The sequence below is a fragment of the Zootermopsis nevadensis genome, unplaced genomic scaffold (genome assembly GCF_977971745.1).
Source record: "Zootermopsis nevadensis isolate Lab colony 2312 unplaced genomic scaffold, Znev_1.0 Znev_ptg000013l, whole genome shotgun sequence".
NCBI lineage: Eukaryota > Metazoa > Arthropoda > Insecta > Blattodea > Termopsidae > Zootermopsis > Zootermopsis nevadensis.
The window spans coordinates 500,309-523,852 of record NW_028259145.1 but is presented as its reverse complement, the minus strand read 5'-3'; the positions used below and the strand labels follow the sequence as shown (position 1 = coordinate 523,852).

General features: G+C 37.8%; 1 protein-coding gene and 1 long non-coding RNA gene across 5 annotated transcripts in view; one reads left to right on the top strand and one right to left on the bottom strand.

The window, feature by feature from the left end:
• The window catches only part of LOC110838519 (uncharacterized), a 581,802-nt gene that overhangs the window by 216,573 nt on the left and 341,685 nt on the right, over positions 1-23,544 (bottom strand). The window lies entirely within an intron of this gene.
• LOC147873827 (uncharacterized) lies at positions 16,157-18,881 on the top strand. 2 transcript variants are annotated; one of them, XR_015535026.1, is made up of 3 exons: positions 16,157-16,282; positions 17,739-17,976; positions 18,377-18,881. It is a non-coding gene; the product is annotated as an uncharacterized LOC147873827 (long non-coding RNA). The 2 variants fall into 2 exon arrangements; XR_015535025.1 differs by lacking the exon at positions 16,157-16,282 and adding an exon at positions 17,333-17,416.

Below are 23,544 nucleotides of genomic sequence, written 5' to 3'. Positions count from 1 at the left end.
TAAACATTGATGTAATTGGTGATTATAATAATACAGAGTACACAGAAAGAGGTCAGTTTTAGGGGCAAGAAGCAAGCAATTCTTTGTTTTGTGGATGCCCCCTTATCCTCTCCAACGAGTGTAGCCGCTAAATATGGCTTTAGAGAGGGCATTTAGGCTCTGGTGTTGGGCACTTGGCTAAGAAATCATCCTGGATGCGTAATCCACTATCAGATTTCTTGGTTGATGGGAACGGTTACCTTCGGACTACTTTGTCTGATACATTTTTCCAACGAATAAACAAGTGTTAATAGAACGTAATTTTACTATTTAGGAATAAAACACCGGCATTATTGATGAGGGAATCGTTTGAATCTCACGTTGACGCAGATAGACGTACTCAATCACCATCAACTGGTGTTCGCCCATCACACATCAGTCCCTTGCGTGAATTTTCAAAAACATCACAGACAAGTTCAAAAAGTCACGGGGTGGAATGTCACTTCAGTTCCCCATGCAGAAACATTTGGAAGACATCAAATTCAACCGCACCAAAACGAAATCTTCGGAACGGAAAGAAATAAAAGAACATTCATCGGTCTCGAGTGTCAACGGAAATCGCATTCAACCGCTACAAAATCATTTAGAGAGAGGAAACCCAGATTAAAAACGTTTCGTCTAGAAGATCAGTAGAGAATTCCATTCCTGTTGACACCGACAACGACGCTGAACGCGTGTTGTGCTGTGGTCGATTTTCTTAAGACAAATTTTGACTCGGGTGTTCCAATGCGCACAATTCAAGGTCACTCTGCCGAGAACTCAGTCAGCGCCAATTTCATTCGTGACATGCGCCCTAAAGGCTAAAATATGTCTGCAAGGGCCACATCCAAAAGTTTAACGGCTTCTAGTAGTTGTTCAGGGTCCAATAATACGATCACATAGTTTCCTAAAATCGGCCACTTTGCACTTTGACCTTATTTCTTTCCATACAGCACTCGATGAATGCATTTTGTGATTAAGCTTCGGGGTTCTAAATAAATAACAAGCCGTTCAGTTCTGTAATTTAATGGGCGTTGGAATTTCTCGCGAGGAATATAAAGGGGTCACATTTGACGACTTTACTCTATAACACAAACATTAAAAATCCCAGAATTTGGAAATATCGTAAGCCAATTACGTCCTGTTTATAGCGTGACAGTGCATGTCTCTGTGACTCGTCTTAAATTCATTTGGAGCTGCATTTCTTGCGTTTTATTGGTTCATGAGTATAATATTATGTTTCCCATTTTCCTGCCTTCAAAAACGAAAGGCGAAATTGTAAAACGTAAAACTGCAGAAAAGAGTGAAACAGAGAAAGCAACAAAACGGAACGGCGGTCTGAGATGCACATAACTTAAGGCAAAGCTGTCACGTGGCGTATAATCAAATTACATAAAATATGAGGCATGTCCAACTGTATTCTGTTAGCTGTTTTCCGGTTCCATGTAAAAGTAATCCGATGTATGTTTAACCCAGAACTGCCCTATTCTATAAATCTGTGATCCGATGTTTTTCAATGTTATTATAGCTTACAAGACCTAGTAAACAGAGGGTTTTCATAATTCTGCTCTGCAACTGGTAAAAACGTACGTGCAATATACAGATGAATTGAGAATGTTATTGAGTGTCTGCCTTGGAAGGCCGAGAGAATATACGAGATATTTCAGTAGTTGTTCTGTGTCCAAAAGGACACGTAATGCTTACACAAGGAAAAAGAAAGCAGACATTCTCTGTATTAAAATCACATATTAATAAACGTTTAATAAATAATTTTTGTCTTCTTTGAATAGGGAGGGGTTTATCAGCTGCGAACTCTCTGATGTGGACACCCACTAACATCTTTAAAATGTCGTGGAACTAACATCACATACGTAGAATGTCTGAGCAAGAAATTGCTGGTGAAAGTATTAAAACATTACTTAATATCGTTTCATTCATTATATCAGCATAAGTTTCCGAATACATACCAAAAACGTACATCATATAACTTGTCGAGCAAGAAAGTTCTGACGTTAAATAAAATTGTCCCTGTACATAATTAAGTCCCACAATGTAATCACTAATGGGGGAGATCACGTGTTTCCAACCCAGGGGAAAGTTACCTCGATAACCATTAGACACGTGACACGACATCGCCGATCTGAACATGGTTTTAATATTAACATTTGTGCCTATATGCAAAGCTCTGTAGCAATCAATTTTAAGACACTTAATCCATAGAGTAAAATCCTTCTTGTTAATAGTAACACAAATTCTCAACATATCTATTGCGTTCTGGAACCATTTTTAAAAGAGCCCCATTTCTTATCTGGGCCAGACACACAACCTAACACTTTCAAGTTAATTCTAATATTATCCTATCATCGGTTATCTTCAGATTTTTCGACTAAATTTATCTCTTCCAAGCTCTTTAAATGTCGCTACTAATGTCGTGCAAGAATCCATTACTCTAAATTTTTGTGTAGAATACAATTATAAAAAACAGCGGGCACATATATGCTCACTTTGGTTCCCACATGTGTAAATACTTGAAAGTCCCACGAATATAAGTCAACATTTTACAGCAGATTTGATTTTCCCTTTATTTCAGATGAAAGTGGTACAACCCCCTGACTTAGCTGACAAATACATATATTTATTTTCACAGTCTATACACAAACTTATTTAAAATAATGTTGTTAAAATATTATAACATTTACAGTATAAAGTATAATATGTTATACTGTAAATGTTATAATATTTTAACTACATTATTTTAAATAAGTTTGTGTATAGACTGTGAAAATAAATATATGTATTTGATTCAACACAAACATGACGCACTTAAGATACAAAATATGACTCCCTCATATTTTATTTCTGTCGAAGTGGAAAGCACAGATTCGTCCCGGCCACTGTAACTAAATTGTTATTTGGTTGGAATGGCAGTGATAACTGAAGACAGTAGACACTACGTCACAGTCACGACGTCGACTTCGACTCGTGAATCTATTCCATGACTCGTTTCTGGCCATCACGTGCTTCGTGAGAGCTGGGAAATCTGTTCGTGGGATTCAGCTACCCTGTAAAATCACTTTATCTTTTGTCACACAAATTTCAGTTCTACAAAACCTTTCAAAAAATAAAGCAAATAGAAATGCCAGAGCTTTGTCGACATTGATGGAACGAGGTGGCTACTCCCTCGCAGTACCTGCCCGCCTGTCTCACTGATATCGTCCCCTGAGCTGCAATATCGATTCCAGCTTCGGTCCACGAATGCTGGATACCGATTTATACACGTTGCAGTTTCGTGTTTGTAAATTATTTTAATCAAGCCAAAATTTATAAAGTCGTCTGAATTGTCTAAAACATGGCGTTTTTTTCCGACCCGTACCGATTTATAGAAGTTCAAGTCAATATTTAATTTGTAATAAATATATATTGAAATTATATGTTTCGTGTATGGAATTTAATTTTCATTGCAAACTTTATGTTAATTCTAAATGTACTTTTATGTGCGTTTGTACGGAATGCTTGAAGTTGAATCATGAGTCTGAAGTGTAAACTTCTTAGTCAATATCATGGTTGAAACTACTGGAATAATTTTTAATCGGACGTCCTCTAATATCCCCAGTAGAAAATATAATGTAAGCTCATGGAGACATGTGAATTTACAATATGGCACACGAGTTCGACAACTGAAGGAGTACCTACTACACTGTGGATTGAATAAAGAAGAAAATTGATTCAGTTGACCATTACAGAACATCGTCATATCCTGTCTGAAGATAATACGTCATCACTGGCCTTGAAAGTCACGAATGACTAGTCAGGACTTCCAGTTACGCAACCGAGATCAGAACCATGAACACAGATGACTTCTAGGTAGTAGTCTGTTAGAATTTTGCTGACGACACAGAGGACTTGGCTGCCTCCATCATCAGGGTATTCGCGCCGATTAACTACCAGACTACACACAGCAATCGCCCAGAAGACAGCCATCCTTATGGAATCAAGTACTTTCCAAATATGATTCTAATGATTAATCACTGCAGTTACGCGCTTTGTGACACAAAGTAATTTCGTATTTGGTTTATACGTAACACGGTTATTGTATACATAAATTGTATGACACAACCTTGGGTTTTAAAACGCAAAATCTAGCAGGAAGAGAATAAAGACATTATAGTGTTAGTTCTGAAGACCTACAATTAGCAAATGCAACTACGTTTTGGACACGAAACAACTCAATTCGGCTAAAAGCTTGCTCCAGATTCGCGTGATGTTTGAAATTTAGGAGAAGATTACGGTGCTGTGATATGGGCAACGCTTCTTTGTCTGACTTTCTTTTGTAGTCCATTGCACGTTAGGCGTTTCCCGTTTAAAATAGGCATCACGTTACTTTGTATAACACATACAAATTTTAATATTTACCTCCATGTTATATTTTCCAATATTAGGGTCATTACGTTGCGTATTATAATTTGGATGACTGCAGACTTACCGAGAAATATGTGCAACTATTTTGTCGAAACTTCTGAAAGGAAGAGACCAGATTGAAGACCCCAGGTGTAGATGGGAGGATAATATTAAAGTATATCTTGAAGAAATGTGATCTCAGAGCTTGTATTGGATTGATATGCTGAATTATAGGACACGTATTTGGTTCTTGTGAACATAGCAATTAACCTTCGGGTCCCAGGCAGGCCTCTGCTATATGGTGTTTCTCGTAAGATGTAAATATGTAATGAACGATGAAATATTTCGAATACCAAATATCAAATTTAGGTTCAGACAAAACGGATGATATATTTCCGTTTGTTTCAGACACACTGACACAGTTATATTCAAATATTTGTATTTCCTCACATATATACACGGGTTGTAAATATTAAATTAAAAACCTGAACATTATTATAATGCGTCCAATCTGTATGCTGTGTAGGCGAATTAATGACCTTAAGTCTTTAATTTCATCAATTATCTTTATATTGACTGCACCTGGTATTTAAAATCTTATTAATATTTAACCTGTAACTGATATTAGTTAAAATTATTCCTGAAGAGGTCGGCATTGCGTCAGAATAGAGTAAACAGGAAAGACGAGTTAAAAATTTCGACTATTCACACGCCTGTTCGATTGTCTGACCAAAAAGAAATTTAATGCATGTTCCTTGATGTGAAAACATTTTCTGTTAGAACTCTAAAGACAAGCTTATCAGCCAGTATCACGTAATATCGCACTGAAACAAATTTGCGGGACTTTAGCAACTAAAATATCTCGCGGGGTGACGTCGCCGAGAATCTGACCAGTTGCAAGAAGCTGTGTAAATTTTTCAGTTCCTGTTTATCACAAAATAATATCAGAAAGTAGCAACAAAATGGATGTATGTGGTGCCTGAATACTGAGTAATTTTCGCATATCCATCGTTCATCGCTTGGAAGAAATTTCACTACTTAAGATGAGGCAAACAGGTCCCAGAGCCGCGAAACTATGTTAGTGGCCTGAGTCTGTATTGTAATCTGAATTATTTATGTTTGTTTCGAAAGCCATTAATCCACAAATCAATAAGTCAGTCAAACACTCAATTTATTTAAGAAATAGTTTCCTTCCTACCACAAACATCTCTGACCAAGTCAGAAACATATACCTTAAGAAAATACATAAACCATCGATTAAATTGTTGTTTTAGGACTAAATGCGGAATATATCAATGTGGGTCATCACAGAAGCGTCATAAATTTTATTTTCATTAAGAGCTAGAGTGCCACTGAAGACGACAAGAGACAGAAAGAAATTAACTCTAATCGTAAGCCAAGTGCGCTGGAGTACAACGATGTTCTAAAAGTGTTCGTCAGGCCACGTAACATAGGTCGATGTTGCGGTGATGTTACTGGAGGCACGTTTTGCGTCTTCGGCCCTTCTTGAACTAATGCCGTCCCAGTCTTGAGGTTGAGTATCCCTGTAGGACCACAGACCATTGTTTATGCAGGTTAAGTACCCACTCGAAAATGCGATAGATGGACACACAGACATGAACTGGACCTTAAGGTGTTCTTAGCTCATGCCAGAGCTTGGAAAACACGTAATAGAATACAGAATGAATAGCTAAATATATCAAAAAGACCCAGATTGAGCGTAAAAATGCCTTTACAGAAAGTCTTACGAGGAACAGGTCACGTAAATTCATAACCACTGTAAAATTTTCTGAAACAGGTCATAATTATCTCAGGATTAATCGGAAACAATTAGTCAACTTTTGACGGCTTTATTAAATATGTACGGCTTTCTTTAATTGGCGTTTGTTAAAACATCCGAGGCACAAAATGGAAAAGAAACCCCGATCATCTACAAAATCTGTGATTTCTTTCATTATTTATGTTCAACCTGCTTTGGGTGCTGACACCATCCGGAAGCTGTCTTCTTGCCGATGTTTGAACCGGAAGATGAGACTGGATACGTCTAACTCGGGATAGGTACCAGTAGCGGGCTCTCGTGGACGCGGTAGTAAACTTACGTGTTCATTGAAAGGCTGGAATTCCTTGACTACCTCAGCGAACATTAGCCTCTCAAGAACAACTTACATCGATTGATTCAATATAAACAGAACCACTGATAAAAGACGTAGACGAACATCAGAGATGAACATTTTAACAGACAATTTCCGCTCTATTTTATAACAATTGCCATATTGATAAATTCTTATAGCCTGTTTTATAGAATGTCACTTCAATGTGGGGTAGTCAGCTGTGTCACGCCCTACAAATTTACTAATTAGCAGCTGAAGTCTACTGAAGGCATACCTGACCCAGTAAGTTAATGCAGACACATGGTTCAGCGAATTGGTCGACGAAATATCGTTTGGAGTAAGCACGAATTTAAGTTTTGTAAACTCTCTTCTCTGACCAAGAAAATGTATTTTACAAAACCGGTGGAATTTGTTACGGATACGTGACTGTACCTAATTACTGGAAACATAGGTCATGCTGTTCTTAAATGATGTAATATTTTGTAAAAGCAAAATATCTTCGCGACGTATAACTTCGCATATAAGAATGTCTTTAGCTCCTTTATCAAAAATTTCGATAAATTAATTACGTTATATAGGCACTTGTATTGCTCATTTTATCTTTCCAACTGCAAGAAACGGAAACTCTATCAGAATCACGTTCAAGTAAAACAAATGTTATTCCTTCATGAAGCTGCCATGTTATTAATTCACATTACATAAATAATTAGTATACCAAAGGCTTGTATTTTTCAAAAATCTATAACCACTCAACATTTCATGATCCTACTGCAAATGGTGGTAGTGTCTCGAGTTTGTTCGACCGCCATATTGGTATTATCGATTTCAGAAAATTAAGAAATTACGATTTTAAGCTAGTACTGAATAGCGTAATATTTATATCAATTTTTGTCCAAATTCCTCCAGTATAGTTCTCGAGTTAAATCATGCGGAAAGACACGGACAGACTGACAAATAAGACGAGCCCTGCATGCTTTCATTGTATACAACATTGGTCAATGAATAGTTGGGTGCAGATGCGTGATTTCTCGTTGAGTGGCTAGATGATTACTGTGTTGGTGAATGGTGAATGGTGAATGAAAGAGTGGATGGGTAGGGAAGGTTAGATGGATAGACAAGTTAATGTATTGACTGATGTGTGGATTGATGTTTGAATGGATGAGTGTATTATGGATTTGTTATGCGTATAATTGATTGGTTTTACATATTTACAAATGGTTCCCTTTTAACACTGATTTATTGACGAAAGAGAGTCATTTACAAATGTTTTACATCCATTTAGGATTTTTCTACTTGGAATCTTGGGAGCGACAAACCAGAAAATGACAGTGACCATCGTGCCAAGCCTAAGATAAACGCACACAATACTCGAGGAACATTATATTGATGGATATTCACATTACACACGCAGACAGACGTTAACACATCCAACCATCACTCACAAACTGTGTTGGTCTGCTTAGTGTCGGAGAAGTGTTAAATCATGCTACGTAGGTCTATGGCGTCTGTTGCAACGGGATATTTTTTGTTTAAAAAAACCCGGAACTGCAAAGAATCGGCATTTGCACATAGCAGAATTATGCCATTAACGTACAAATACAGAATAAAATGTTGGAAAAATTCACCAAATATCTATGGGATTGTATATTTTAAATGTATCACGGATACTGGGGTATGTTTTTTTCACAATAATATCGTCAGAATTTATCCGTGCAGAGTGAACCTTGCGCCCGAGATCTTTCTTCCTGTCGTTGAACACGGTAAATATATTTTCCATTTCCAAATTCCCATAAGATTTTCACGGGACAAATAGGCCTGCACTTTGCTTTATTCGATAATAAAAGCTAACTATTTTCTGTGATTTCTTCTTATAACGTATATATTTGCTCAGTGGGTCGGGGAGTGCCATTTAAGGAATCAGAACGTCCTTTACTGTATTCCAAAAAGTCAAAAAACTTCAATATCGCTCGTATCATGAGCTTTCTCATTCACGTCCATATCATAGTTTATTAAACAACCTTCTATGAATTGCAGAGGTTAATTAGTGTAAAAGAGATATAAGAATTATCGCTGTTTGAAGATACTATCTTGCCAATGACAGTAAAGTCTTCTCATAACTACGACGTTTATACGGCCGCGTTTCGACTCAGTCATCACAGGCAACCGTCAGAGTTTATCGCTCATTGATGAGGATTTGTTGCATTCAGTTGCCATGAAAATATTATATTTTGTATTTTACAGCATTCACCACGAAAGAATGAAAAGAAATACGAAATAACTTTGGTTATTTGGTTCTCAAACCGAAGCTCGAACCGTGTACCTTTCAATCACGATTTGACCGCTCCTCCTCTGTGTGTGTAGGGCGAATCAGACGATTAAATGCTGAACTGGGCCTGATTACTATAATTTATTCTTATCTTATTCTTTTTTTCTGAAATTACATTTGTCATTCTACAATTTCTTCTACACTAGAAGATATTGGGGAGGGGTAAATGCTCTACTTTTAATTCTTACTTTTTATATACAGGTAAACAGAAACTTTAAATTAATGAACACATCAGTTACATATTGAGCATAATTTTCACTAATTCGCATTACATATGTCTGCCAGTTTCCAATCAGAATCTGACAACATTACACGCCACGCCAGGCTTTGTATGTTTTAATATACACAATGTATTTGTGTGTTTATGACATGTAGTCATCATATTTCAATATATACCAGCAATTATTCAGTAGTTATTACCATGCGATACGAAAAAAGTGCAGTCGTTTGTATTGCGTATTCTTGTATCTCACTGCCTTCTAACTAACTTTGCTGATGTTGGGGTTCGAAGCCTGAAAGATACGGCACTACGAGTCCTTACGCATCTGATATCTGAGCGTTACAAAACTGAGCGCTTGTGCTTTGGACCATGTATTAAGTTTATAGGATCTATTTTACGCCACTGTCAGAAATCTAATTCCAGAATAATCGTGTCCTTTCCAGTTGGCACTACTGTATAAACTTGCATCAAATCTTTTTGTTTCTAATTTTACGTAAATACTCAATTTGACTCGAGTCCAGATAAATCGACCTCACACTCCGTTGCTTTAAAATTAATAACATCTTCCCATCTGCGTCGTGATTTCTTCCATTCAGTTTTCCGACTAAAATAGTATATGGATTACTTATGTTTCTCGCATAGGCTATGTTCCCAGCCTATCTCAATCCATTGTATTTATTCAGAGAAGTAATATTTGTGAACATCAAATTGTTACAATTTTTTGTACACCTGTTACTAAAAATAACCAAAATATAGGCTATGTATGTTAATTCTGTCTTATTCTTCGTTTCGCGTGTCCACCAACAGCAGCGCTGAAAGCACTAAATCGATTTATATCAAACTGAATATAATATGCAAAAAATTTTATTTGTTTAAAATTAGTTACTTGTTCTTATTTTAAATGGAACTTCTCTCATAGACATAATTCAGGTCCGGTGACCTCTGCTGTTTTAAGTATTTACATACGTACGCTTCATTTATTTTAATTTATTTCAATGGCGAGTTAAATACCTAATAGAATTAGGAATTGTTAAAGATGTCGATATGAGCTATATTCCAGTGATATCAACATTCAAATATGCAGGTATATTAAGTGTTTGCTAACTTAACGGATGAACATAAGTAGTTTTGGGAACAATTCGTTAAGTATTCATCTGCGACGGAAATATCTAAATACAAACATATGATATACAAATTTTACATAAGTTCACTTATTTCAAGGTAATCGACAGTTTAATATAAAGAGAGTTTAGCTAATTCAATTCTTGTTTATAGATATTCACATTTGGAGTTTAATAACTTTGTACTTTAGTCGTAATTTTATTACAGTAGTTGTATGAGAAAGTTGATAAGACCGACGGGACATGTATAACTCATAAAGAATATGAGAAATGTAGGTTTAGATGAATTTTTTATAACTCTTAAAGGAAGCCACCAGTTGTGATTAATGTTTGTTGATGGAAAGTGTGACTTATGGTCTGATATTCGGAACCACAAAGAGCGCCAAGTGACGGAGAACTTGATGTAAGTTCTTGAACATCTCCTTTGAGTTGTTACAGTCACATTATGACATACGTTTATTACGTTTTATGCTGATTAATTGTTAAGTCTTATAACATAAAGCCACAATTTCACAGCCTCTTTAATTTTAATATCGGTCTGAAATGAACTGGATTCCAGTTTCAATTACAAATTATATGAATCCTGATTTCATTTCAGCAATAACAGTCACAAGTATTTTTAATTTTAAACGTGTATTGTATATTTAATTGAAAGTACTTCGTGCCGTCTTTTGACGCAGACTTTGAAACATTGAAATCCATTTAAGGGAATATTTATACTATATTCAAAAGAATATTACGTGTTATCGATTCAGAAATAGTCGAAAGTTGCAGATGGAAATTGCCTGTCACTGAACGTCTGCCTTTTTGAAACCTATTTAAGATCAAGCCTCTGACGAAACTTTGAGGTTTATGAAGAAGAATATTTGGTTCCTGGACAAAGTATACTAATACAAGTCATAAAATGGTTCCGATTTAAGATAAATCTCCCTGTACGCGATTTGTAAGATTTTCTAAAAGTAAATAATACATGTCAACAGTTTATATTACCATTTCAGTTAACATTCCGATAAATGCGTACAGTCTGGTTGAATAAATGTTGCCTTAGTCTCATTCACAATGAATCAACCATCAGCAGTCTTATCTGAGGTTGTGAAGCATAAAGGAGACAAATCCGTTAATAATTGTGAAAGGTGGACAATTTTGAACGATTTTAACAAATGCCGACACCGCCTTCGATTCTGGAGTGACGATTTATTGGGATTGTGAGCTCGTAGACATTGGTGGGAAATTGTTGACACTTGAGCAACAAGCTTAAACGTTCAGTTTATTATAGCACAACCAAAACATAGAATGTACAGAAACCTTGACCAATTAATAAACTGTATTAGCAAAGACGCATCGCTTCTCAAGCTTATATCAGTAAGAGTTTAGTCCGTCCCGGATTAAACAAATCCGAAAAATGAAGAGTGAAGTGCCTGTCGATTTGGTGGAATATTTATTCTGGCCGCCAAATCGACCGACTTCCCACAATATTAAAAAGAAACAGTCCCGTTAACAGTTATCTACGTGTGTACAGGCTTTGTCATATTCGATATGTTTCCCGTTTCTTAGATACTTTACGAACCAGTTATAGAGCTCAGTGGTTCAATAATGTGTTGGAAGATAAATATATCTTCCAACGATGTTCACATAATCAAAATTTGCTGCCGAGCGGCTAAGGTTGATGTTTCATATTCGGGAGGTTCCGAGTTCATATCTCAGTTTGGAAACCGGCTCTACTGACTGAGGTATTTGGTAGTTTCTCTCAGACTCCCAGGACACGGCCACTTCCTTCCACATCCTTTTCAAAGTCTGAATTATACCACCGCTAGCCACTCTGTGTGCGGTGATCCAGCCTATTATTAATAGAACACATTGAAATGTCTATATATCTCTCCTGGTGCTTGGTATGTGTGACCTGGTTTCAAATACTCGTTTCTCTGATCGATGTCGATTGTCGATTCTCTCTTCCTTTGGCATCGAAGACCCAACATGTAGCCTTACTTTGTAAAATTCTTTTACTGTCTCCATCTGTCTCACTGTGTGTGTGACCCAGTTTCTGACTTGTCTCGCGAAGATCTACATGAATTGGTCGCTTCCTGTTCTAGGTTTCATTATATAAGCTAAGCTCGCTCTGTTGTATTTCGCTAACTTTTATACTTTTGATTGCTTAACTACGTATATATGTTGGGTGGCCGGTTCGAATACTGCTACACTAAAAAGTCGTTTGTTCATTAGTAATCCCATCATCCAACGTTATAATTGCCCGAGTTACTCGAAACACAAGATATGCACATAGTCTGTCTAGCACTAAACAATGAAACCATCTAAAAACTAGGGTTTTCAGTGTGTGAAAACTATCGGAACTGGAAAGAAAATTAGAAACATCGAACTCTTTGCTTACATCAGTTAATGCGGAACTCCAGGTGCTAGATCTTCAAATAACGGCACTATATGAACTTTTGCTAGAAACTGGGTTTAAATTCTTTAACAGATCAAAATCGACACAGAAGAAAGGGCCATTGTGGAGACTCAAATATTTGAGAAACATTACGTAGTTTGGAGAAGGGAAACTAAAAACATACCATTTGAATGAGCCAGAGTAAATGAAAGTGATAACGCATAAGAAGTTTGAGAAAACACAGGGAAAATGCTTTTCATTCTGGTCTTTCCACCTTAATGAAAAACCCCGCTGGAAAAGGACGGTTAATATTGGAAGAGACAGTGGTTTCTGGAGGGGGCATTGCGAGGCTTTGGGTAGAAAGGAGACAGGTTATTACCATTAAGAAGTGAACAGTGAAGATTTCCTGGAATGCTTTGTGAAAAACGTGCAGAGCGTAATTTGCCACGTCGACCCACCTCCTCATAACATTGTCGAAACACTAAAATTGAGAAACAGGTCTCCCGTGAAAATACAGCAAATGATTAGTAGTACATGATGAGGGAAATAAGTCAGACGAATATGTTACTGACAATCTCGCCTCTTTGGGAAAGGGTTTAGTTACTTAACGCTGATTGGATTTTTAATATAAATAAATGCAAAAATTCATTTCCGGGACGTGGAAAATTCGATGTACGCCGTCTCTAAAACAGGCTACAACAACATACTAGAAAAAACACTGCTCTTTAAAAGGTTAACGACAGTTCAGCTTTCACGGACGTAACTATTTGTATAACCAAATTGGTCTCTTTCTCCCGCGTCGTCCAACCATCAACAGTAAGTTAAGTATCTCATTCTACTTAAGCCATTATCGTGTTAAGTTGTGTCGTACTAAAATTTGAGGTCCTCGTGGCGGAGTTTACAGAGACAGGCATCTTTGTGTCGAACTGTTTTCCTGAATTTTATTGTTTATGTAATTGCCCTTGGACAGCATTATGGAATTGAAACATAAATATTCATGGGATAATCACGCAAAGAAAAATTTGTAAGATTATTACACTAGATGAGAAAATAAATATTCTAGATAAGTTACGAGGTGAAATGAGCACAGCAGCAGTTGGTCTAACGTTCCATATTTATTTTATTTCAAAGCCTACCTTTCCGTTGACATCCTACTTTAAAGCTTACCTTTCCTGTAATACATTATAAAATCGCATAATTTATTCATAATTACAGTATATTTGTGATTTTTATAGTTACGTTGACTTTCCACAGCCGCATTCATGCATCCCCAATAATCAAATACAAATTTAATTTTGTTCCAACGCGGATTTAGCTTCTTAAAACGTGAAACTTAAATATGGCGAGGGTTTATTGTATAGTCGTTACATGATTAGTAACATACAAAGTTATAACTGTGTTTGATAAATACGTCGTTTATATACCAAAGATTAAGTTCAGGTTATTGAAATGTCGCACATTTTCTAAATAAAAGGACATTATTCTGTTTTAAATTCTAATAGCTTATTCACCATGGCGACTAGGCTAGAATTCTCTTTAGGAGAGTATTTCTCTCTTTGCCACGACGTCCAGACCTACTTGCGACCCACCCAGTCCCTGATCCAATGGAAACGTAGGTGCTTTCTTCGGGACAGAGCGGCCGGCGCGTGAATCTAATCATTTACCATAACCGGTAGGTTTCGAGTTCAAATCTCGGACGGGATTTTGCTGTAAATTCGAGACACCCTGTGAATACATTCCATGAAATTCGAAGCGGTGTCTGGACCGCAGCAATTTTTCTCCACCCGTGTTGTGCAGTAAGAAGCCACGACCTGCATCAGACGTCAAAAAATTGACAGATTTCAGAGGACCATTTCGCCATGATTTCGATATCCGCGTCTGTGAATTGATCTATATTTGGTATATGCTATTTCATTCCTTCACTAGTGAATGACGCTGTGAATTAAACCTAATTAATTTCGCTTCTCGCAAATCACGTGTGTCGGAACGCCTTAACTGGTGTCGTCGGAGACTCCTTGAGGATCTGTAACTTCGTGTAGGCCCAAGCCATGTAAGGCCTACAGTTGAATGTCCGCAGGACAGCCCTTTCGTCGACCACTTCCGTTCATATACACAGAGTCCTAATCATGATTATGAAATCTAGGAGTTCCGAGTTCAAATCCTGGACCTGGAAACAGGCTATTGTGGCTGAGGTTTCTCCTGGTTTCCGTAGGTTCCTGTAGGGAAATTCAGGAACATTACTTCAAAATAGGCCAATTCTTCTTCCTTCTCCTTTCCTTTCAAGTTCATTAATTATTAATCATCATATCATAGCTCAGTCAGTATAGTGACTAGCTACGGGCTGGACGACCGGAGTTCGATCCCCGACGGGGGCAGAGGATTTTTCCTCTAGCCTCTGCGTCCAGACCGGCTCTGGGGCCCACCCAGCCTCCTCTACAATGGGTACCGGGGTCCTTTCCCGGGGGGTAAAGCCGGCCGGGGCGTGATGCTGACCACTCACCCCCATCTAGTGCCGGGGTCAAGGAAGAGAGGAGCTATACCTCCACTCACCCCAAACGCCTACATGGCGTATAGTGGGACAAACTTTACTTTTTTTACTTTATCATGCTATGCTACACTGATAGAGTCTCTAAGTAAATTAATACAAATCACTTTTTAATGGCAAAAATTTCAAATCAGTAGAAAATGTCTTCAGTTCTGCTACAACGCTAGAGTTGCAAATTTGAACAATTAAATGCAACAGAAAAATTACGTTATAGAAACAGTTGATTTCGCATGAACAGACGCTGAAGAACTTCTCCGTACACAGAATTTTTATTTTATTTGTGAACTGATGTCACGTGCTCGCCTACACTCTAGAACTTTCATCGCGTCGCATGCAAATCGCACAATGGAAATCACATTTTAACAGAACTGAATGTACCATAAAACCCCAATAGTAAGGGTTGCGTAGAGAGAAGTAGTAGTCTTGATGTGACTACAATCCGGGCTATGAAGTTAGGACACACGAAAATCGAGAGAAAATACTTGTAATTTTTACTGAAAAACTACTTCAAAGTACCAATCACTCTGACAGTTGGCCTAAATCATCAGAAAAGTGAAAGAGGACGTTATCAAGTATTTGAAGTACCAACTTCAACAAGGTAAACTGATACTCATTCGATATATTACGATTACGAAAACTATTATGATCGATTTTAAGACGAAGATTTGCAAGGGTGGGGATGGACGTAGAAAGTTGAGTGACCAAGAACAGCGACGTAGAGATGTAAAATATCAGATTAGAGAATGCGCTCCGAAAGGAGCGCGTTGCTCTAGTCTTCTTACTATAAAAATTTGTGATTTTCGTTGTCTTCAAAAAACTTCTTACTATAAAAATTTGTGATTTTCGTTGTCGTCAAAAAACTTCTTACTATAAAAATTTGTGATTTTCGTTGTCGTCAAAAAACTTTTTTACTATAAAAATTTGTGATTTTCGTTGTCGTCAAAAAATGACGTCATCACCTTATATTTGTTTATACTCTGCATTGTTGTGTTGGTAAAGAAACACAACAATGCCGAGTAAACAAATAACGTAATAAATAAACAAATACCAAGCCAATCGCATTATCACTGCTCTACAAGCAGCACATCGTCTCCGAACAGCGACAGAAAACTATTTAAGAAATCGAGAAAAGTGAGAGAAGACGAACTAACACCAACAAGGTAATCTGATACTGATAATAATACTCATTCAAGTCATACTGCTTACGAAAACTGACGCCTCTGTGTTTAAATTATATTTAGGCGATAAATACAATGAAAGGAAGGGGGTTTCAAGTCTTTTAACCACAAAACTAACCGCCCTTTTGGGGGGGGGGGGGGGGTAGTTTAGTGTCTTACTCAATTTTAACAAATTAATATATACAAACTTCAGAATTTTAAATTTTAAATAGAAATGCAAAATTTGCTTTACATATAGATTATAGATATACATAAAGCTTAAAAATTTTCAGCAGAGATGAAAGCATCTACGGAATAGTAAGAGTGAGTGAAGAGGTAATATTTCAATGCAGGCTTAAATACCTTTATATAATAACTTAGACTTTTAACTGTTGTTGGAAGATTATTAAATAACTTGATACCTGTATAGTAGACTCCTTTTTGATATTTAGTAAGGTTAGGATTTGGCACATAGAGATCATGTTTCCATCTTGTATTTAAATGATGTACATCTGTATTTCTTTTAAATTTATCTAAGTTTTCCACCACACATGATAGCAAGCAGAGTATAAATTCACTTGCAAGTGGAAGTATATTAAATTTACGAAATAATTTTCTACAAGATACCCTGCTTTTGACACCGGCAATTATTCTAATCATTTTCTTTTGCATGTAAAACGTTGTCACTGGAACCATGGTTCCGGATAATTTGACGTAAATACGTCATACCTACTTTACAATCCAGTAAAGTTTGATTAAGACATTGCTTATTTAACTTAAATTAGTTACGCTTAAAATGGGTCTGTGTTAGATGAATGTAATGTAAAGTAATGTAAGGTAAAGTAAGGTAACTATGTAGGTAACCATTGTTGTTTATTTGTTGATAAACAGATGACGTTTCCCAGGTAACATATCAATGAAGTTTGACGTTTCCCAGGTAACATAACAATGACGTTATGTTATCTAAGAAACTAATTGCTACGTGATCTGTTTACTCGGCATTGTTGTGTTACGTTAATGCCGTCAACAATCCGATTTCGTTATTGCTGAAAGAGCTAAGCTGTGAATCGGTTGTAGAATAAGTGCGTCGTAGAATAGATAATTTTGTGCTGGTAAAACCGTTTTAGAATATCACAGGTACTTATCTTAAATAAGAATTATTACATTACATTATAGAGACGTATTTACGTCAGATTCTCCGGAACCGTGGTTCCTCTGTCAACATTTCATATCTTATATTTCTGAATCTGTAGTATTACAGAATCTGAAAATCGTGTATAATGAACACAGAAAAATACGACCTTGAACACATCCGTATGTGTTTTGTATTGTTCACTGAGGTGAACTCTAGAAACTGTGATGGTAAATAACTGTTGGGTGTGTTATAGCTTCATTGCTTAATTTAATTAACAGTAATATAAAAGTGATTTATATATTTTCAATTGTGTCTGTCTTTTAGTTGCCGGTGACAGAAGGTGACGTCTTCAAACAATGACACGTTATTTGTTTATACTCTGCATTGTTGTGTTGGTATAGAAACACAACAATGCCGAGTAAACAAATAACGTAATAAATAAACAAATACCAAGCCAGTCGCATTATCACTGCTCTACAAGCAGCACATCGTCTCCGAACAGCGACAGAAAACTATTTAAGAAATGGAGAAAAGTGAGAGAAGACGTACTAACACCAACAAGGTAATCTGATACTGATAATAATACTCATTCAAGTCAAACTGCGCATTCAAGGGTTAAAACACTTGGATAAGACACTAAACTAACCCTCCGAAGGGGTGTTAGTTTAGTGTCTTACTCAATGGGGAACTTCATACTTATGATTCAATTTAACATTTTAGAGTGATTAATTCAAGAAGTATGAGATGGTTGAGACATGTACCGCACAAAATTTAACAGATTCAATTGACTTTAGGTAGGTGGATGATCTGAACACGACAATGAACCTTAAGAGTTCCATAATATAAAGCAAGAATTTTGACGTAAATACGTCTATACGGAAGGGTCATTCGGCAAAAAAGTGTAACGGAGATGTGTAAGATCCGAATCAACGAATGGACAACGTCGTGTTTGTTTATTTCAGTTGTTGCAGACATGTAATCCAGGGCGAGCCTCAGCTACTGGGCGGGCGACAGGTGGCGGATAGTGAATGTCCCTCAGATATGAGGGTTAGCTGCGAATAAGGGGCAGTCCCGGACCGAGGCGGCAAGACCCGAGAGCGTGCGAGTGTAGCTGGTGGCAGGCTACACCCAGTGAAGGTCCTGTGACCTGGCGAATAAGTGCTGCCCCCACTGCCTTGTGGGTAGGGGAGGGATCCCCAAAGGCTAAGGGAAGGAAAACCCTGACAGAAAACCAAGGGAAGGAGGGGCTGCATAGGGATAGAGAAACCAATTCTGGAAGAAGCTGACACACTGAAAGGGCCGTAGTGCTAGAGAAGAAGAAGTTGGAGCAGAAGCGCACATGTAATGAAGAAATTCGAATCTTTCATTTTGTTTGTATGTATTCTTCCTTTGTGTGTGTCTGTGTGTGTGTGCGTGCGTGCGCGAGCGCTTGGGTGTGTGTATGTGGCGTGTGGGGCGTGTGGGGCGTGGGGTGTGGGGCGTGGGGTGTGGGGCGTGTGGGGCCTGGTGTCCTGTCGTGTTGTGTCGTGTGGTTTGGTTTGGTGTGTTGTGTGGTGTGTTGTGCAGTCGTGTCGTGTCGTGTGCTGTCGTGTCGTGTGGTGTACTGTGGTGTGTGCCGACACCACACCACACGACACGACACTACACGACACACGACACACCACACGACACGACACTACATGACACGACACACCACACACCACACGACACGATACGACACCACACTACACGACACGACACGACACACGACACACCACACGACACGACACGACACTACACGACACGACACTACACGACACGACACACCACACCACACGACACGACACGACACACCACACCACACGACACGACACACCACACGACACGACACTACACGACACGACACACCACACACCACACGACACACCACACACCACACCACACTACACGACACAGCACACCACACGACACGATACGATTCACCACACCACACGACACGTCAGCACACCACACGACACGACACACCACACGACACGATACACTACACGACACAGCACACCACACGACACGATACGACACCACACTACACGACACGACACGATTCACCACACCACACGACACGTCACCACACCACACGACAAGACACCACCCCCACACCACGCCCCAGACGCCCCACTCGCCCCACACACACCCAAGCGCGCACGCACACACACACACACAGAGGAGGAAGACGTACAAACAAAATGAAAGTTTCGATATTCATTACATGTCCTTCTTCTTCTTCTTTACCACTACGGCCCTTTCAGTGTGTCAGCTTCTTCCAGAATTGGGTTCTTAGCCCGATGTCCAACCCCCATAGTCCTCCAGAAGTTTTTATTCCGGGTTCTTTCCCTTAGAAGGATTGGTTTCTCTGTACCTATGCAGCCCCTCCTTCCCTTGGTTTCTGTCAGGGTTTTCCTTCCCTGTTTTAAAGAAGTAATTGTTTTGTTTGTTTGTTCCGAAATGTAAATCGATCAATCGATAAGGAACATGAATGATATTTTATTATCTTAATTATAATAAATTTTAAATAAAATTATATTGTGATAAGACGGATTAAAATAAATAATTGATACAATTGTTTTATTTCCATTGTCATAAATATTGTACAGATTTCTTCCAATTTTGGGCTGTGGTCTCCAGAAACCAAGTTTTATTGCTGGAGAGTGGCCATGTTTGAAGAATATTCAGATTGCATATTTGTTAGAATGTGGAACAGTATCTTGACTGCAGGAAATCTACCTTTTAGTTTTTAGTTTTCATTTTTATGTTTGATTAGTGGAGTTAGGCTTTGAAATTTTCTATTATGATATATATATTTTTATATTTTTAAAAAAATTTTGTGATTCCTCGTCGTCAAAAAATGACGTCATCAACAATGCCGAGTATAAACAAATAACGCTTCACTACCGAGCCAGTCGCATTATCACTGCTCCAGAAGCAGCACATCGCATTCTTGAAAATGAAATGCACAGACGCAGTCATGCAATCATACGTCTGCCTGTGCATTTGCCGAACGAACAAACCGTCGGCTTTGGAGACATTCGAAAAGCAATTGCCGGTTCAACAATGCTCCTCGAATATTTCGAATTGAACAAACGGGACCCAAACGCACGAAAGTATTATTATTTCGAAATTCCAAAGCACTATACGTGGAGAGCAGGAATGAAAGGTACCAATGATGATGAAGAAAAAGGAGCGTCCACTGTTGAATACGAACAAAAGACGAACTTGAAGAAACAGAAGTCATGGTTTCCACGAAGTGATGGTGAACACACAATCGGACGCCCTAGAGATCAAGAAAGATTCCATCTTCGTGTTCTTTTGATGAATGTGAAAGGCGCAGAAAACTATGAGGACTTAAAGACTTACGACACTGTCACTTACCAAACATTCACAGAAACCTGTTTAGCACGTGGACTGATCGAAGATGACGCTGAATGCAAGAAGGTGCGATCTACCAAATGCCTTATCAGCTACGTGTTTTGTTTGTTCAGATTCTAATCCATTGTCACCCATCGCACCCCGAAGAGATTTTCAATGATTTCATCGATATAATGGCGCAAGACTTTAAAAAAACAAGATAAAATTTCTGACTCTGACGCACGTGACAAAGCTCATGCTAATATTAATGAATTGTTAATTATTGAAGGGAAAAGTTTGAAGGACTTTCCAATACTGCCTCAGGAAATTAAAAAAATTACAGACAGTAAGTAACAAAGAATTAACTGTTGAGGAACACATTGGAATTGGTGAAGAAATGTACAAGTCATTGAACGAGAAACAAAAGGACACCCGAATACTTAAACACTTTGCGACCACGGTCACTGCCCCCACATAATTTGCGACTAGGTAAGAACGCTATTGTCATGTTGGTACGTAACTTAAGCGTTTGGGAAGGGTTAGTTAACGGAACACGTTTACTAGTACAGCAGATGACCGACAACCTCCTTCAATGTATGGTCATAACGGGAGATAAATAGATTAACTCTAAATGGAGTACGCACATTTGAAATAATGAGAATGAGACAAAACAACCAATTAATGTATGGAAAACATTGGAAATTGCAAAGTGCGGTCGAATTTGTGGACATTAACGGTACTGGAAACGACGGACATTTTAAGGCGTGGCGACGTTATAACGATGAATGGCTTATCTTCGACGATAATCACATTACAAAATCTAGAAAATTTATCGATAAATGTAAAAGTGTAACACTCTTATTATTCGAAAAAATCATAGAATAAAAATGTTACGTCATTTGTTTACTCTCTTTGTTGTGTTGGTATCTTGCCTTCAAAAATTCCCTTCCGTTATTTATCATAGTATTTTAACAGAAACAATACGTCTTCATCGAATAATATATCGTAGAAAGTTGACTGACCAAGAACAGCGAGGTAAATAAGTACCTGCATGCTTTCATGGTGCTTCATATTTCGTCTTTGTTTGTAGAGCCAACTGGAATTTTTATGTTTTGGCAAAGGGAGATTGTGTGAATGCTGAATGCAGCGAGTGCCGGGCTGACAGACAAACAGTAATAGTATGACAATTAGCCACAGTGAGCTGTCCGCACCGATTCACTAAATGCCTCGCTCACAATTACTCCCATCACGTTCCACTGTGTCACGTGGTGTGAGTCAGCAGGGGAATTCCCCCCTGCAGCTCTGACTGTGTCGAATATTGCTACCCCGCATTTCAGAGTCACCTCAGCAAGCCTTTCGTGGGTAGATGCCCCCTTTAAAAGATGCACACACACACTGGCACGTCTAAGTTATAATTACAAAGTGGCCACGATAAGTCTAATACCTAGAAATAATTTGTGTTGTATGGACTCGAAATATGCACTAATTTTACTTAAGTAGGATCAAGTCAGGAGGTTGTTTAAGACATGTAGACTTTTTATACACGGTAAAGAAAAGTTTCGTGAGTTTTGCAAGTTTCCTAATATTATTAGAAAATTAAAACGCAGAATGATGCGACAGGCTATCTATGTGGCAAGGGCTTTAAGAAAATTTTTACCCTCAAGACGTGGCAAAACCACACACGGCGAAAGTTGTTCTTTTCTGAGAAAACATTTGCTAATCGATGCCCTGCTCGATATGGATTTAGATGTTCTTAGCCATAGTACTCGCCAGATTTGAACCCTTGTGAGTATTTTGATGGCGATTCCCGAAGAGCAGTGTCCACAGAAATAATCTACATACGGTTGAAGAATTTAAGGAAGAAATCACTGAATAATCGCTGGCTGTAGTTATTGAAAATTTTAATCGATGACAGCAGATCGTGCTGAATGAATAACTATATTTGTGTTTGAATAAAAAAATTCAAACTGTTCAGAATGTTGTGGCACCAATCATGACCCTGTATTTTCCAAATGGCTCCTTCACAGTCCTTGCATTCCTGCTTGATTTTGACATTCGTTTATGGCATATACGGATTTTAATACACTGCAGGCATCACACTTACCATACTCAGGAAATATGTACCATTAAATATTAATCTCATAAAGAACTTTTCAAATAAAATCTTACGTCGCGTCGAAATACCATGTACGAGTATTGTAAGATAAGTTTTATTTGAGAAGTTTGGAGAAATTCTATTTGAACAAAATTTGAAGCAATTTTATGAACTTGGTGGTCGAATAGAATTCAGAATGTGTTTAATTAATGACTTTTTTGTTTACGTACTACTCATACCGTTAAAGTTTTCAAGTTTTGGCCAACACAAGGAAAGTTACTCGTGATTTTGAGGAAAAAACCCAAATAATCAGAAAATTAGTTGTCCTTAGTGTAAAATACTGAAAAACTGTTTCAAAGTTTTTTTCTATTTTACGCATTAAATCATCTGATTAATACAACAAAGTAAGTAATAGGAAGATTTTCCCTGCAACGTTTAATTTAGAGTGATAACATAAAATGCCTCTGAACTTATATCAATAACCCACTTCTCCTAACGCGATCTCTTCGTTCACTTAGTGCATAATAAGGCGCATGTTAACAGCATCGGTACATCTACTAGTAATATTAAAAATAAACTGGAAGCTGTGGGAAGAAATTGGTGACGCTTACAACACATCACATAAACAGTTATATTTTCTACGAGTAAGAATTC